We start from the raw sequence: 18870 nt of genomic DNA, 5'->3' as shown, positions 1-18870 counted from the left end.
AGACACTAGCTTTTCCCCCCTGTGGAGGATCTGACAAAACCCCACTCTCCCCTTCACATGCTGAAGGAACTAGCTCTAGGTCCCCAGAATGCCAATCCTTGGAAAAGAAGGTAAAAAAAGAAGAAAAAAAAAAAAAAAAAAGGAAAGGAAAAGAAAGGAGTAAACATTTTCTTCAAGCACCAAGTTACAACAAGCTATGCAAGACTAGGCATTAAAATTTGTCAAGCCATAGATCCTGTGAGTTAAAGAAATCTAAACCAAATATCTGAAATAGTTTAACCCTTATTTAAAAAGGCTAAAATGAGGGTAAATCCAGTCAGTCACCATTTGTCAAAGGAAAATAAATTTACAAAGTAGCCTCACAGCAAACATTTGAAAAATTTGCTTAAAAAATCCAATAATGATACAAAAAGTTACATAGGCGTGGTGGCACATGCCTGTGATCCAAGCTACTTGGGAGGCTGAGGCAGGAGAATTGCTTGAACCTGGGAGGCAAAGGTTGCAGTGAGCTGAGATCATGCCATTGCACTCCAGCCTGGGCAACAAGAGCGAAACTCCGTCTCAAAAAAAAAAAAAAAGAAAAAGAAAAAGAAAAAAGAAAATAAAAATAAAAAATCTAATAATGTAATTTCTTTTCTTTCTTTTTTTTTTTTGATACGGAGTTTCGCTCTTGTCACCCAGGCTAGAGTGCAATGGCATGATCTCTGCTCACCACAACCTCCACTTCCCAGTTGCAAGTGATTCTCCTGTCTCAGCCTCCCGAGTAGCTGGGACTACAGGCGTGCACCACCACACCCACCTAATTTTGTATTTTTAGTAGAGATGAGGTTTCACCATATTGGCCAGGCTGGTCTCGAACTCCTGACCTCAGGTGATCCACCTGCCTTGGACTCCCAAAGTGCTGGGATTACAGTCGTGAGCCACCGTGCCCGGTTAATGTAATTTCTTTCAACAAACTGAATATGGGAAAGTACACACTAAATATCTTTTTTTTTTTTTTTTTTGTAATGGTCCTTGGAGAACAGGGCTACCCCACAGGCAGTATGCCCAGAGTAGCTGAGATTTTTAAATTTCAAAAGAGGCCAGGCACGGTGGCTCATGCCTGTAATCCCAGAACTATGGGAGGCCGAGGCAGGCTGATCACCTGAGATTAGGAGTTTGAGACCAGCCTGACTAACATGGCGAAACCACGTCTCTACCAAAAATACAAAAATTAGCTGGGCGTGGTGGTGCATGCCCCTGTAGTCCCAGCTACTCAGGAGGTCAAGGCAGAAGAATTGCTTGAACCCAGGAGGCAGAGGTTGCAGTGAGCAGAGATCACACCACTGCACTCCAGCCTGGAAAACAGAGCAAGACTCCGTCTCAAAAAACAAAAACAAAAACAAAAAAGTAAAAAAAAAATATATACATATATATATAATATATATTATATACATATTATATATATATTATATATATTATATATATAATATATATATAATATATATGTATATTATATATATATATATATTTTTTTTTGAGACAGTCTCGCTTTGTCGCCCAGGCTGGAGTGCAGTGGCACGATCTTGGCTCACCACAAGCTCCACCTCCCGGGTTCATGCCATTCTCCTGCCTCAGCCTCCCGAGTAGCTGGGACTACAGGTGCCCGCCACCATGCCCAGCTAATTTTTTGTATTTTTAGTAGAGATGGGGTTTCACCGTGTTAGCCAGGATGGTCTCGATCTCCTGACCTCATGATCCTCCCACCTCAGCCTCCCAAAGTGCTGGGATTACAGGAGTGAGCCACTGCATCTGGCCAATAAATAAAATTTCTAAAGAAAAAAATATTAATGCCAATTTGTCTACAATAATCCAAAAAAATGTTAAACTTGTCAACCTTCAACTTTTTTTTGAGACAGAGTTTTTTGCTCTTGTTGCCCAGGCTGGAGTGCAATGGCATCATCTTGGCTCACTGCAACCTCCGCCTCCTGGGTTCAAGCAATTCTCCTGCCTTGGTGGCCTTCCCAGTAGCTGGGATTACAGGCATGCACCTCCATGCCCAGCTAATTTTTATATTTTGTGTGTGTGTGTGTGTGTGTGAGAGAGAGAATTAATTTATTTAGTACTTTTTCCATTCCATATCATCAGGATTGATTTCAACTTTCCTTTTACCTACATCAGACCAGCTGGTACTCAAAACTGTACCATCAGACTCCCATAAAGGATCTGTTCATGGCACATTTCACTTCATCAGAACCATCTGAATAGATCTGCTGAAATAATCTGTTTAAAGCTGCATCTCCCTCCAACTTTTCATTATTTTCTTCTTCTTTGATTTTACCCACTAATTTATCCCAATTTCTTGTATAAGTAGATGATGATGGATGTAGGTGCTTTACACCTGCTATGAATTGTTTTGGTGTAGGCACATCTCCTTGCTCCTCTAGCTTTTCCCATCTCACAGCCTCTGGCTTTTTCAGTTTAATTTCAATCTTGGTTGAAACTACTTTAAATGTGCTCTGTTCTGGTATTATAGGATGAAGTTCCAGTTTCAAATTGTAATCCTCTCCAGAAGGAAGTTTAACCAAAGCAGACAATTCCTTTTCTGAAAATTCCACATTTACATCATTCTTTGAACATTCTTGATCATAAGTGTAATGACTACTTGCGATTCTGTTTGATACCAGTCATACCTGATTTTTGACTGATGAGTCCACACATCAGATTCTGGGCCATTCTGAGCTTCTTGACATCTTTTAATCCAGACACTGAAATTAGCATCTGCACTATCTAATTTTTGTCCTTCTGTAAAAATTTCTAGGGCAGCAGCATAGTTTTTTTCATAGTATTCACATGTTCCTTTTCTCAACATAGTGGTGGAATTATTTGGATTGAATTCGAGAGACTTCTTTGCATCAGCAACAGCAACACAGTAATTACAAGAATGTGACAATAAGCTCTTTGACACTAATATTATGCATCATTTGGTTTCTGTTCCAAAGCCTTAGTCAGCTCCTCTAATGCCGCCTGGGGGTCCTCGTCGATTAGAGTATCCAAGAAGCTCTGGAAAAACCTCTGGGAAGTTGCAGGTCCTGCTGCAGCTGCCGCCATCCTCGTAGTCACTGCTGCTGCCGCCGGAGCTGCTACTATCGTAGTTACCACCTCCGCCACTGCCCAAGGGGGAAACTTCTCAATTTTTGTATTTTTAGTAGAGAAGGGGTTTCTCCATGTTGGTCAGGCTGGTCTCCAACTCCCGACCTCAGGTGATCCGCCCACCTCGGCCTCCCAAAGTGCTGGGATTACAGGCATGAGCCACCACACTTAGCCAACTTTCAACTGTTAAAGTTGAAGTTTAGTTGTTCAATTAGTTTTTAATTTTATCTTCTGTAAACATTTTGCTAATAACAGTTCTGTGCAAAAAGAATCTTATTGACAAACATAGTCCAAATCCAACACAAATAGAAGTCCAACACAAAAAGCTAAAAAAGTTTTATCTTTATCAAATCTAGCATCCCAAAGAACCCAGTCTTATCCTGGGCAGCAAATAAAATATAAAGTCACAGAGACTTAGCATTTTACACATGGACGGGACCTTAAGATCACCTAAACCAATTGCTTTATTTGACAGAAAAGGAAAAGGCAGCCCACAGGGGTTAAATGATTTATCCACATTAGTGGCCCTGTGGGGTTTCCACAGAGTGGCAGACCACTGAAGAATTTTTTTTTTTTTTTGAGATGGAGTTTTGCTCTTGTTGCCCAGGCTGGAGTACAACGGCGTGATCTCGGCTCACCACAATCTCCGCCTCTTGGGTTCAAAAGATTCTCCTGCCTCAGCCTTCTTGACTAGCTGGGATTACTGGCATGCACCACCACTCCCGGCTAATTTTGTATTTTTAGTAGAGATGGGGTTTCTCTATGTTGGTCAGGCTGGTCCCGAAATCCCAACCTCAGGTGATCCACCTGCCTCGGCCTTCCAAAGTGCTGGGATTACAGTGAGCCATTCCACCTGGCCTGAAGAATTATTTTAACACTGGTTTGTGATCAATCTGATCACCAGTTCATCTAAATGAGATCCTTGGAGGCAGATGTGAATCATGCCAACGTGAACACAAATTGCTGATAGTGTGAAGGAAATGTCACACAGGTAGGATCCTTCTATGGTAGAGTTCGTTAGATGAACAAGTTTCAGGAGGACCACACTCAGTCGTAAGACTGAAATGGGGCTGGATCTCTAGCAAAAGCAATATAAGATTCAAAAGATTATTAGCCATAATCCTCTTTTAGTTATGTCTTATGGGCTACAATATCACCACTGGGCTAACAAAAGAAGAAATATGGTTTCTTAAGCACACTAAAACTGTCTATAATATTTATGTTATCAACCATTTGTTTGATTCATCTTCTTTTATAAACACTGGACCACAGGAGGTCCCTTTTAACTGAATGGAAAATAATTCACTGACTGTCACATTAGAGTCTGAAAGAACTAATTAAGCTTTATAATTTACACTTGTGGAATAACTGGGCTTAATTAAATTTGCTCCAAACATTTCCTTTTATCCCTTTTGTGGCCTCCCATTTTAGAAATGACCAATTAAATTAAAATTTCATTTTCAGGCCAGGTGCTGTAGCTCACGCTTATAATCTCAGCACATTGGGAGGCTGATGTGGGAGAATTGCTTGAGCTCAGCAGTTTGAGACCAGCCTGGGCGATACAGTGAGACTCTGTCTCTACAAAAAAAAAAAAAAATTAAAAATTAGCAGAGCATGGTGGTGCACATCTGTAGTCCCAGCTACTTGGGACGCAGAGGTGGGAGGGCTGCTTGAACCTGGGAAGTAGAGGCTGCAGTGAGCCAAGATTGTGCCACTGCACTCTAGCCTGGGCGACAGAGCAAGACCCTGTCTCAAAAAAAATTTTTTTTTTCATTGAAATTTTGTATGCTTTGATTTTAATTTCTTGTACAGACATTTCCCATGTTGGCTCCAACATTATTTCCTACCTTTTTCAGTTCTGTTACACTCTTTATCAGACTCTTGAATAGCCTCCATTAAGTTCAGCTAATATCACAATCTCAGAACGAATAACAAAGATGTTCTATAATAAGCAACATGTAAGAGTCAGTTCATACCCATGACAGTTATTAAACCACTATGCAACAATGAAATATTGTTATATAGCTGGGCCCGGTGGCTCACGCCTGTAATCCCAGCACTCTGGGAGGCTGAGGTAGGCAGATCACGAGGTCAGGAGTTCGAGACCAGCCTGATCAACATGGTGAAACCCAGTCTCTGCTAAAAATACAAAAATTAGCCGGGCCTGGTGGTGCATGTCTATAATCCCAGCTACTCAGGAGGCTGAGACAGGAGAATCGCTTGAACCCAGGAGGCGGAGGTTGCAGGAGCCAAGATCGCACCAGTGCACTCCAGCCTGGGCAACAGAGTGAGACTCTGTCTCAAAAAAAAAAAAAAAAAAAAAAAAAAAAAAAGAAATATTGTTATATGACTAAATCTATGAAATTACTTCTTTACTCTTTTTTGTTTTTGAGATGGAGTCTTGCTCTGTTGCTCAGGGTGGAGTGCAGTGGTGCGATTTTGGCTCACTGCCACTTCGGCCTCCGGGGTTCAAGCAATTCTGTCTTAGCCTCCTGAGTAGCTGAGACTATAGGCACACAACACCGCACCTGGCTAATTTTTATATTTTTAGTAGAGATGGGGTTTCACCATATTGGTCAGATTGGTCTCGAACTCCTGACCTCAGGTGATCCACCCACCTTGGCCTCCCACAGTGCTGGGATTACAGGCGTGAGTCACTGTGCCCAGGCCTTACTTTTTTGACACAGTGTCTAGCTCTTGTCGTCCAGGCTGGTGTGATCTCGGCTCACTGCAGCCTCTATCTTCTGGGCCCAAGCGATCCTCCCACCTCAGTCTCCCAAGTAGCTAGGACTACAGGCGCACGCCATCATGACCAGACTAAATTTTTTGTAGAGACAAGGTCTCACTATGTAGGCCAAGCTGATCTTGAACTCCTGGACTCAAGGGATCCTCCCACTTTAGCCTCTCAAAGTGCTGGGATCACAAGCATGAGCCACCACACCCAGTTATTTCCTTTCTTTCTCCTTCCCTCCTTTCCTTCCTTCCTTCATTTTATTTCCATAGGTATGTGGGGGAACAGGTATTTGGTTACACAAGTTCTTTAGTGGTGATGTGTGAAATTTTGGTGCACCCATCACCCAATATTTCTCTACTATTAACAAGATCGTAGTATGCAAAAAAAAGGAAGTTGAGCCTTATCTTTCCTCATCTATAAAAATCAACTCAAAATAAGGCAGGCCACGGTGGCTCATGCCTGTAATCCCAGCACTTTGGGAGGCCGAGGCAGGCAGATCACCGAAAGTCGGGTGTTCGAGACCAGCATGACCAACATGGGGAAATCCTGTCTCTACTGAAAATACAAAATTAGCCAGGTGTGGTGGCACATTCCTATAATCCTAGCTACTTGGGAGGCTTGAGGCAGGAGAATCACTTGAACCCAAGAGGTGGAGGTTGAGGTGAGCCGAGATCATGCCACTGCACTCTGGCCTGGGCAACAAGAGCAAAACTCAGTCTCCAAAAAAAAAAAAAAAAAATTAACTCAACATGGATCAAAGACCTAAATGTAAGTGCTAAAACTTAGAATTCTTATAGGAAGACATGGTAAATCCTCATGATCTTGGATTTAGTGAAGAGGTCTTAGAAATGGCATGAAAAGCACAAGCAACAACAAAAATAAGAATTAACTTTCATCAAAATGAAAAACGTTTATGCTTCAAAGGGCACCTTCAAAAAAGTGAAAAGACAACCCTCAGAATGTGAGAAAATAACTACAAGTCATATATCTGATAGTTGTATCTAGGACATATAAAGAACTCTTGGCCGGATGCGTTGGCTCATGCCTGTAATCCCAGCACTTTGGGAGGCCGAGGCAGGTGGATCACCTGAGGTCAGGAGTTCGAGACCAGCCTGGCCAAGATGGTGAAACCCCATCTCTACTAAAAATACAAAAATTAGCTGGGTGTGGTTATGCACGTCTGTAATCCCAGCTACTCGGGAGGCTGAGACAGGAGAATTGCTTGAACCCGGAGGTGGGTGAGCAAAGACTGTGCCACTGCACTCCAGCCTGGGCGGCAGAGCAAGACTCCCTCTCAAAAAACAAAAACAAAAAAACCACAAAAACAAAAACAGGCCGGGCATGGTGGCTCACACCTGTAATCCCAGCACTTCGGAAGGCAGAGGTGGGCAGGTCACTTGAGGTCACGTGTTTTTGAGATCAGCCTGGCCAAAATGGTGAAACCCCGTCTCTACAAAAAATACAAAAATTAGTCGGGTGTGGTGGGCAGCTGTAATCCCAGCTACTCGGGAGGCTGAGGCAGGAGAATAATTTGAACCCGGAAGGCAGGAGTTGCAGTGAGCCAAGACTGCGCTACTGCACTCCAGCCTGGGCCACAGAGTGAGACTCCATCTCTAAATAAATAAATACCAAAAAACATATCAGAAGAAAAATACATTATTCTATTGCGATCAATCATTGTTATTTCAAAAACCTATCGTCTCCCAAATGTATGCAGCAAACATTCACATCTAAATCAAAGAATATAGCCAAAATATCAATCCTGCCCAAGAAACTGTGTTCTATGATTCCTTTGGGTATTAGGCCTTTTAACAAAAAAAATTTTCTAAAGAGAAATAATTCAGTTAAAATTTGTGGTACAAAAAAACTGTGACATAGTAACAACATTCACACACGTAAAAGTCATGTTATAGCATACAAACATTCGAACACACTTGTCTTAAAACCTTAGAGCAGCTCTGTTCAAGAGAAATATAATTAGAGCCATAGCCAACTGCAGTGGCTCACACCTGTAATTTCGATGCTTTGGGGGGCCAAGGTGGGAAGACTGCTTCAGCCTAGGAGTTTCACTTCAGCCCAGGAGTGTTAGGACTAGATTGGTTAACACAGTGGGACTCTGGCTCTACAAAAAACAAAAAAGTAGCTGGGCATGGCGGTACATGCCTGCAGTCTTTTTTTTTGGAGGTGGGGCGAGCGTTGGGACGGAGTCTTGCTCTGTCGCTGGGCTGGAGTGCAGTGGCACAATCTCGGTTCACTGCAACCCCTGCCTCCTGCACTCAAGCAATTCTCCCGCCTCAGCCTCCCGAGGAGCTGGGACTACATGGGCGCGCCACTACGCCCAGCTAATTTTTGTATTTTTAGTAGAGACGGGGTTTCACCATGTTGGCCAGGATGGTCTCGATCTCTTGACCTCGTGATCTGCCCGTCTCGGCCTCCCAAAGTGCTGGGATTACAGGCGTGAGCCACCGAGCCCAGCCCATGCCTGTAGTCTTAGTTATCCAGGAGGCTGACGTGGGAGAATTGCTTGAGGCCAGAAGTTTGTGTGTGGTGTAGTGAAAGTTTGTGGTATAGATTTTTTTGTAAAAGACAAAAAAAAAAAAAAGGAGAAATATAATTGAAGCCATAAATGTAATTTAAATTTTTCTAACAGACACGTTTAAAAAATAACATTAAAAGAAACACGTAAAATTATTTTTATTTAATTAATTAATTAATTCATTTATTTATTGAGACGGAGTTTCACTCTTGTTGCCCAGGCTGGAGTGCAATGGCACCATCTGGGCTCACTGCAACCTCCACCTCCACCTCCTGGGTTCAAGCGATTCTCCTGCTTCAGCCTCCTAATAGCTGGGATTACAGGCATGCGCCAGTACACCTGCTTAATTTTTTTGCATTTTTAGTAGAGACAGAGTTTCACCATGGTGGCCAGGCTGATCTCGAACTCTTGACCTCAGGTGATCCACCTGCCTTGGCCTCCCAAAGTGCTGGGATTACAGGTGTGAGCCACCTTGCCAAGCCTATTATATTTATTTTTTTGAGACAGAGTCTTGCTCTGTCGCCCAAGCTAGAGTGCAGTGGCACAATCTCGGCTCACCACAACCTCCGCCTCCCGGGTTCAAGTGATTCTCCTGCCTCAGCCCCCCGTGTAGCTGGGATTACAGGTGCCTGCCACCACACCTATATTTACAGCTATATTCATCTATATTTACAGCTGCTCCCATGACTTGCATTACTGCCTGAGCTCTGCCTCCTGTCAGATCAGCAGCAGCATTAGATTCTCATAGGAGTGCATATCTTTTTTTTTTTTTTTTTGAGACGGAGTCTCGCTCTGTCGCCCAGGCTGGAGTGCTGTGGCGCAATCTTGGCTCACTGCAAGCTCCGCCTCCTGGGTACACACCATTCTCCTGCCTCAGCCTCCCGAGTAGCTGGGACTACAGGCGCCTGCCACCACGCCTGGCTAATTTTTTTGTATTTTTAGTAGAGACGGGGTTTCACCATGTTAGCCAGGATGGTCTCAATCTCCTGACCTCATGATCTGCCCACCTCGGCCTCCCAAAGTGCTGGGATTACAGGCGAGAGCCACTGCACCCGGCAGGAGTGCATATCTTATCGTGAACTGCGCCTACAAGGAATCTAGGTTGTGTGCTCCGTATGAGAATCTAATGCCTGATGATCTGTCACTGTCTCCCATTACCCCCACATGGGACCATCTAGTTGTAGGAAAACAAGCTCAGGGCTCCCACTGATTCTACATTATGGTGAGTTGTATAACTATTTCATTATATATTACAATGTAATAATAATAGAAATACAGTGCACAATAAATGTAATGTTTTTGAATCATCCTGAAACCACCTCCCCTGCAACCCTGTCCACAGAAAAATATTCTACCATGATCCTGGTCCCTGGTGCCAAAAAGGCTGGGGTCTGCTGCTTAAATTGATGCGTTTATATTTCTTTCCAGTCAATTCCCGCAACCACTGTTCTGATTTCTAGCAACATAAATTAGTTTTGTCTAGTCATAAAGTTTTGTTTGTCATATAAATGGTATAAATGGAATCACACAGTAGATACCTTATGCGAAGGAAAAGAAGAAACAGAAAAATGTTTTGAGATTCATCCATGTTAACCTGTGCATTAGTAATTGGTTTTGGTTTGAGACAGGGTCTCACTTTGTCACCCAGGTTGGAGTGCATTGGTGCAACCTCAGCTCACTGCAGCCTCAAACCTACAGGGCTCAGGTGATCCTCCCACCTCAACCTCCCGAGCAGCTGGAGCTACAGGTGTGCAGCACCATGCCTGGCCAATTTTTTGTACAGACAGGGTTTCACCATGTTGCCCACACTCGTCTCAAATTCCTGGACTCAAGCAATTTGCCTGCCTGGACCTCCCAAAGCGTCGGGATTACAGGCATGAGCCACTGTGCCCGACCTCAATGATTCTTCCTTATAGCTGACTAGTATTCCAAAATACAAGTGTAATACAACTTAGTTATCCATTCTTCTACTGATGAATACCTGGGCTATGTCTAGGTTTTGTCTACCAGGAGTAAAGCTGCCATAAAATTCTTTTATGGACAAGTTTCTGTTTCTCTTTGGTAAACATCTAGGAACAGAATCACCTTAAAATTTCAAAGTCATAGCATTTATTTAATTCCAGGGCACAGAATGTTTGTGTGAGTATGTTGTCTCCTTAACTGAATAAAACTTATGGCTTCATACAGCATTGAGTGGTTCAGAAACTGAAGCAAATTTCTAAAAGTGTCATTATGTGTACAGTTGGATTTGGAATCCACAGGTTCCAAATCTGTAGATTCAACCAACTATAAATAGAAAATATTCTAAAATATAATAATAAAAAAACTACAATAATTTTTTAAAAATTAAAAACCAATACAGTATGACAACTGTTTATATAGCATATATAGTGCACTAGGTATTATAAGTACTCTAAAGATGACTTAAAGTATATGAGAGAAGGCTGGATGCAGTGGCTCATGCCTGTAATCCCAGCACTTTGGGAGGCCAAGATGGGCGGATCGCTTGAGGCCAGGAGTTCAATACCAGCCTGGCCAACATGGTGAAACCCCGTCTCTACTAATAATACAAAAATTAGCCAGGCATTGTGGCACACGCCTGTAATCCCAGCTACTTGGAAGGCAGAAGCAGGAGAATCACTTGAACCCAGGAGGCGGAGGTTGCAGTGAGCCAAGATTGAGCCACTGCACTCCAGCCTGGGCGACAAGAGCAAAACTATGTCTCAAAAAATAAATAAAATAAAATAAAAATAAGTAAAGTATATGAGAGGATGTGCACAGGTTATCTGCAATTACTACACCATTTTATATAAGGAATTTTATATCTGAGGATTGTGGTATCTGTTGGGGGCCCTAGAACCAATCCCTCAAGGATACCAAAGGATGACTATATAACTTTCTTGATCCATTATATTAGTATCTCTAAGTTCATCCAAACCTTAACAGTTAAACTAGTTAGTTGATTTCTGAGACGTTATCCTAATTTGGGGCCACATTTTAATTTCAATTGTGAGAATATTTTTCTGAAAACTACCTTGATTTAATATACAATCTCACAACTTCTTTAATTATTATCTGCCCTCTAAAAATATACTTGTAAATTGGTTAGAATGAAATTTTTTGGACTTACCTTAATTTATGTACAAATGAAAAAAACCGAAAATACTCAAGGGGCTATAAACCCGTATCATAAAAAGTGGCCATTGGAAAAGTCATGATAATTTACTGCATATTAGTTATGCTGGAAACAGAAAATGGGGCTTTGCATTGGTGTCTTGGGTATTATTGAACACAAGGGGTCAAATATGATAGTCCATAAAAGCTAAACTATATACTAGTCACATTTTCAATAATCTAAAAGAGTTCAGGTCAGAAATAGATGAAATCTCAAAGAATTTCACAATCTTAAAACACAGTGCTCAGGCTCCTTAGATAGAAGACAGCTGGCTCCTGCCACAGAATTGCCCTTTAACACACCCAACTGCATTGTGAGCTTTATGGCTTTGAAAATTACGACACAATTCTTTTACGACTCCTCCCCTTCACCATTTGTGTCCACATTACCATTGCTACTGTCTGGCATAGCAGTCCTTTTTATAAATCTACCCTAAGGCTCCTTCCGTCTTGTACTGTTTCCTTTCTCCCTCCCATCTGCTCCAGAAGAAAAAAATATATATATACTACAGAATCCACCCTTGCCTCACTTTATGATGACGGCATTCCCTATGGAAGCCCTATGCTCCTTTTCACACACACAAAAAATGGAAGTAATATTATTTTCTTTGAAAATCATCAATCCTCCTACTATGACATATGGAAAGCAAACAGCTGTACCCACGAAAGGTACAAAACTCTTTGAGAGGAATCCCATCCTGTATGTACACTTCTCTTTAATGACATTCTCAGAAGGTAAAGTTAAATTACACAACTCTGCAGATGTTTAACCACTGTAAGACAATATACTACTTTTTGTGTGTGTGTGTATGTGAGACAGAGTCTCAGTCTGTCTCCCAGGCTGGAGTATAGTGGCACGATCTCAGCTCACTGCAACCTCTGCCTTCTGGGTTCAAGCAATTCTCCTGCCTCAGCCTCTCGTGCAGCTGGGACTGCAGGTGTGTGCCACCATGCCCAGCTAATTTTTTTTTTGTATTTTTAGTAGAGACAGGGTTTCACCATGGTGGCCAGGCTGATCTCGAACTCTTGACCTCAGGCGATTTGCCTGCCTTGGCCTCCCAAAGTGCTGGGATTACAGGCGTGAGCCACCACACCTGGCAGAAACAATATACTTCTTAAATTGCACACAAAAATAGAGCAATCCTAAGATTAGTACTCATTAAGCTGGGTGGGTGGCTCATGCCTGTAATGCCAGCACTTTGGGAAGCTGAGGCGGATGGATCACCTGCGGTCAGGAGTTCGAGACTAGCCTGACCAACATGGTGAAACCCCACCTCTACTAAAAATATAAAAAATTAGCTGGGCATGGTGGCGTATGCCTGTAATTCCAGCTACTTGGGAGGCTGAGGCAGGAGAACTGCTTGAACTCAGGAGGCGGATGTTGCAGTGAGCCAAGACACACCATTGCACTCCAGCCTGGGGGACAAGGGCAAAAATCTATCTCAAAAAAAAAAAAAAAAAGATTAGTATTCATTCAAGTAAACTTGTAAAAATTAAATCAAGTTTGAAAAACTGTTTCAAATGTCTTCTTCATTAAGGATTCCCTTTAAATGTGTATAACCATATTCACTGCAGCATTATTTGTAACAGCAAAAGCTGAAAACATTATAAACAGCTCAATAAAAAGCAATGTTAGATAAATTAGATCATATCCACAAAATGCAACTCTAGGCACCCATGAGAAAGAGTGAAACAAAGGTTTGTGCTGATATGGGAACAAAGTAAGGTACAGAGCAGTTTACAGACTACAAAATTACTGGTAAAGGCCAGATGCGGTGGCTCACGCCTATAATCTCAGCACTGTGGGAGGCTGAGGCGGGCAGATCACTTGAGCTCAGGAGTTTGAGACCGGCCTGACCAATATGGTGACACCCCATCTCTACCAAAAATACAAAAATTAGCCGGGTGTGGTGGCACATGCCTGTAATCTCAGCTACTCAGGAGGCTGAGGCATGAGAGTCGCTTGCACCTGGGAGGCGGAGGTTGCAGTGAGCTGAGTTCCTTCCATTGCACTCCAGCCTGGGCAACACAGCAAGACTGTCTCAGAACAACAGCAACAATGACAACACACCAAAACAAAACAAAAAGCTATACCACATGAAAAGAAGTTCATTAGAGAAATGCGAATAAAAATCACAATGAGATAGCACTACACATCTTACTTCCCTATTAGAATGAGTAAAGTAAAAAGTGCCTATAACAGGCCAGGTGCCTGTAACAGGCCAGGTGCTGGGATGCCTGTAATCCCAGCACTTTGGGAGGCCGGGGTGGGTGGATCACGAGGTCAAGAGACTATCCTGGCCAACATGGTGAAACCCCGTCTCTACTAAAAATACAAAAATTAGCTGGACGTGGTGGTACACATCTGTAGTCCTAGCTACTCGGGAGGCTGAGGCAGGAGAACTGCTTGAACCCAGGAGGCGGAGGTTGCAGTGAGCCGAGGTCATGCCATTGCACCCCAGCCTGGCAAAAAAATAAAATAAAATAAAATAAAAAATAAAATAAAAACCTACAACACACACAAATATCAAAACAAGTATGTGATGAAAAAATAAATTTTTTTAAAAAAGAAAATAAGAAATATTGTGGTAAAGAAACTGGATCACTCATACATCACTGGTGGGAATGTAAAATGGTATAGTCACTCTGTTAAAAGAGTTTGGCAGTTTCTTTTCTTCTGTTTTTTTTTTTTTTGAGACAGAGTCTCACTCTGTTGCTCAGGCTGGAGGGCAGTGGCACGATTTCGGCTCACCACAACCTCTGCCTCCTGGGTTCAAACAATTCTCCTGCCTCAGCCTCCAGAGTAGCTGGGACTACAGGTGCACGCCACCATGCCTGGCTAATTTTTTGTATTTTTAGTATAGACAGGGTTTCACTATGTTGGCCAGGCTGGTCTCGGACTCCTGACCTCGTGATCCGCTCGCCTCAGCCGCCCTAAGTGCTGGGATTACAGACGTGAGCCACCACGCCTGGCCTTGGCAGTTTCTTAAAATATTAGACATGTAACTCCCCTACTATGCAGCACTGTTGGACGTTCATCCTGAGAGACAAAGATTTATGTGCACATAAATACCTGTGAATATTTCTAGCAGCTTTATTTGTAACAGCCCCAAACTGGAATAAAGCTAGATGTCCTACAAAAGGTGAATGATTAAACTGAGGTACAATCATACCATGGAATAATACTCACCAATAAAAAGGAACAACAATTGATTTACTCAGCAAACTTAAATGAATTTTCCAAGAATTATACTGAATGAAAAAAATCAATCCCAAAAGGTTACATGCTGTATGATTCCATTTATATAACATTTTTGAAAGACAAAATTATAGAAATTAAAAAGAGATTAGTCGTAACCAAGGGTTAAATAAGGGGCAGGAGCAGGAGTGGAAGTGCGTATGGCTATAAGAGGGCAATATGAGGGATCTTTCGTAGTAATAAAAATGTTCTGGGTTAGGCACGGTGGCTCACAACTATAATCCCAGTGCTTTGGGAGGCCAAGGTGGGAGGATTGCTTGAGGCCAGAAGTTTGAGATCAGCTTGGGCAGGACAGCAAGACCCCACACCTACACAAATTTTTTTTTTTTTTTTTTTTTTTAAGACGGAGTCTCGCTCTGTCGTCCAGGCTGGAGTGCAGTGATGCGATCTCGGCTTATCGCAAGCTCCGTCTCCCAGGTTCACGCCATTCTCCTGGCTCAGCCTCCCGCGTAGCTGGGACTACAGGCGCCCGCCACCAAGCCCGGCTAATTTTTTGTATTTTTAACAGAGACAGGGTTTCACTGTGTTAGCTAGGATGGTCTCGATCTCCTGACCTTGTGATCCGCCCGCCTCGGCCTCCCAAAGTGCTGGGATTGCAGGCATGAGCCACCGCGCCCGGCCACAAAATTTTAAAAAAATTTTAAGAAATTGAATGTAATGAAAATATTGTAAAACAAAAAAAGTTCTGTATCTTTACTGTATCAATGTCAATATCTTGACTGTGATATTGTACTAAAGTTCTTTTTTTGTTTTGAAACAGAGTCTGTTGCCTAGGCAATAGCACGATCTTGGCTCACTGCAACCTCCCTCCGCCTCCCCGGTTGAAGCGATTCCCCTGCTTCAGCCTCCCGAATAGCTGGGACTGCAGGCACACGCCACCACACCCAGCTAATTTTTGTATTTTTAGTAGAGATGGGATTTCACCATATTGGTCAGGCTGGTCTTGAACTCCTGACCTCGTGATCCGCCCACCTCGGCCTCCCAAAGGGCTGGGATTACAGGCATGAGCCACCGCACCCAGCATGTACTAAAGTTCTGTAAGAAGTTGCCTTTGAGAAAACTGGGTAGAGGGTAGATTAGGTCTCTGTATTATTCTTTATTTCTAGAGACAGAGCCTCGATCTGTCATCCTTGCTGGAGTTTGGTGGTACAATCACAGCTTACTGCAGCCATGACCTCCAGGGCTTAAAGTGATCCTCCCACCTCAGCCTGCCAGCTACCTGGAACCACAGGCATGCAACATCACGCCCAGATAATTTTTTTTCTTTTTTTCTTTCTTTTTTTCTTTTGAGACGGAGTTTCACTCTTGTTGCCCAGGCTGGAGTGCAACGGCGCGGTCTTGGCTTACTGCAACTTCTGCCTCCTGGGCTCAAGTGATTCTCCAGCCTCAGCCTCCCAAGTAGCTGGAATTACAGGCACCCGCCACCACACTTGGCCAACTTTTGTATTTTTAGGAGAGATGGGGTTTCACCATGTTGGCTAGGCTGATCTCGAACTCCTGACCTCAGCTGATCTGCCTGCCTCTGCAGCCCACCAATGTGCTGGGATCACAGGTGTGAGCCACTGCACCTGGCCTAATTTTTTGATTTTTTTTAGAGACAGGGTCTCACCATGTTGCCCAGGCATCTGTATTACTTTTTAGACTATTACGTGAATCTACAGTCGTCTCTAAATGAAGTTTAATTTTGAAAAAAAGACACCATGGAGTGAAATAAACAAATAAAACATAACTATTTGTGGAAGGAAGTCACGGCAGGCTTAAAGGGAACTGTGTAGAAAAGGACCATCTAAAAATCAGTGACCAGCATAAGAAGTTAAAAAAAGAGCAAAATAAACCAGAGTTAGTAGAAGAATAAAATAAAGAGCAGAAACGAAATAGAAAACAGAAAATGGGCCGGGCGCGGTGGCTCACGCCTGTAATCCCAGCACTTTGGGAGGCCGAGGCGGGCGGATCACGAGGTCAGGAGATCGAGACCATCCTGGCTAACACGGTGAAACCCCGTCTCTACTAAAAATACAAAAAATTAGCCGGGCGTGGTAGCGGGCGCCTGTAGTCCCAGCTACTCGGGAGGCTGAGGCAGGAGAATGGCGTGAACCCGGGAGGCGGAGCTTGCAGTGAGCCGAGATCGCGCCACTGCACTCCAGCCTGGGCGACAGAGCGAGACTCCGTCTCAAAAAAAAAAAAAAAAAAAAAAAAAGAAAACAGAAAATGAAGTAGAAGTCTATTCTCTGAAAACATCAATCCAATATGTAAATTGCTAGCAGGATTGCTTAGGAAAGAAAGGAGAGAAAGCAAGAGATCCCACAAATATCACAAATGAAAACTGGCCAGGCGCAGTGGCTCATGCCTGTAATCCCAAAACTTTGGGAGGCTGAGGCGGGTGGATCACCTGAGGTCAGGAGTTCGAGACCAGCCTGGCTAACATGGTAAAACCCCGTCTCTACTAAAAACACAAAAATTTAGCCAGGCGTGCTAGCAGGCACCTGTAATCCCAGCTTCTTGGGAAGCTGAGGCAGGAGAATCGCCTGAAACTGGTAGGCAGAGGTTGCAGTGAGCCGAGATCATACCACTGCACTCCAGCCTGGGACAGAGAGTAAAACTCCATCTCAAAAAAAAAAAAAAAGAAAGAAAATAGAGGTATAACTGCAGATTCTACAGACATTAAAAAGGTAAAAAAAATATTATGAACAATGTTATGCCAATAAATTTGACAACTTAGAAAATTCCTTGAAAAATAAAACTTAACCAAACTGAGATAAGATGAAATACAGGCCGGATGCTGTGGCTCACGCCTGTAAACCCAGCACTTTGGGAGGCCGAGGTGGGTGGATCACGAGGTCAGGAGATCGAGACCATCCTGGCTAACAAGGTGAAACCCTGTCTCTACTAAAAATACAAAAAATTAGCCCTGTGTGGTGGCAGGCGCCTGTAGTCCCAGCTACTCAGGAGGCCGAGGCAGGAGAATGGTGTGAACCCAGGAGGCGGAGCTTGCAGTGAGCCGAGATCGCGCACTGCACTCCAGCCTGGGAGACAGAGCGAGAATCCATCTCAAAAAAAAAAAAAAAAAAAAGAAATATAAAATCTGAAAAAAGTGTTGTTGAACAAGTTGAATTCATTATCAAAAATCTTCCTGCAAAGAAAATCCTAGGCTAGATGGTTTCACTGGTGCATTCTATCAAATACTTAAGGAAGAAGTAATACCTGTCCTTTTTATTAGTTCAGGGCTACATGTGCAGGTTTGTTATATGGTAAACTTGTGTCATGGGGGTTTGTTGTACAGATTATTTTGTCACCCAGGTACTAAGCCTAGTACCCAATAGTTATTTTTTCTGATCCTCTACCACCCTCCACCCTCCAGGAGGCCTTAGCACCCGTTGTTCCCCTCTTTGTGTCCATGAGTAATACCTATCTTACACAGACTCTTGCAGAAAACAGAGGAAGATGAAGCACTTCTCAACTCATTTATATGGTCAGCATAATCCTGAAACCAAATATGACAAAATCATTTCTAGGAAAGAAAAGTATGGACCAATCTTCCTCACGGATATAGAAGCACTTATTCCCAACAAAGTATTAACAAATCAAATCTAAAAATTTATACAAAAGAAAATACATTCTGACCAAGTAGGGTTTATCACAAGATTGAAAGATTGGTTTAACATTTGATCAGTGTAATTCATCATATTAACAGTATCAACAAGATAAAAAAGAATGTGTTCTTTTTTTTTTTTGAGACAGAGTTGCTCAGGCTAGAGTGCAGTGGCACACTCACTGCAACCTCCGCCTCCCGGGTTCAAGCAATTCTCCTGCCTCAGCCTCCCAAGTAACTGGGATTACAGGCGCCCGCCACCACGCCCGGTTAATTTTTGTATTTTTAGTACAGACAGGGTTTCACTATCTTGGCCAGGCTGGTCTCGAACTCCTGACCTAGTGATCCACCAGCCTCGGCCTCCCAAAGTGCTGGGATTAGAGGTATGAGCCACTGTGCCCAGCCATGAATATGTTCATTTCAATAGATGCAATGCTAATTTTGTT

General features: G+C 43.0%; 1 protein-coding gene and 1 pseudogene across 14 annotated transcripts in view; both read right to left on the bottom strand.

Moving 5' to 3' along the window:
- The window catches only part of CNOT10 (CCR4-NOT transcription complex subunit 10), an 88929-nt gene that overhangs the window by 17968 nt on the left and 52091 nt on the right, over positions 1-18870 (bottom strand). The gene's annotated exons all lie outside the window — the stretch shown is intronic.
- On the bottom strand, positions 1576-18863 carry LOC129397384 (protein SGT1 homolog; annotated as a pseudogene).

Source organism: Pan paniscus, chromosome 2 (assembly GCF_029289425.2).
Source record: "Pan paniscus chromosome 2, NHGRI_mPanPan1-v2.0_pri, whole genome shotgun sequence".
In the NCBI taxonomy this organism is placed as follows: domain Eukaryota; kingdom Metazoa; phylum Chordata; class Mammalia; order Primates; family Hominidae; genus Pan; species Pan paniscus.
Note: the sequence above shows the minus strand (reverse complement) of the source record. Positions and strands in the feature narration are given on the sequence as shown.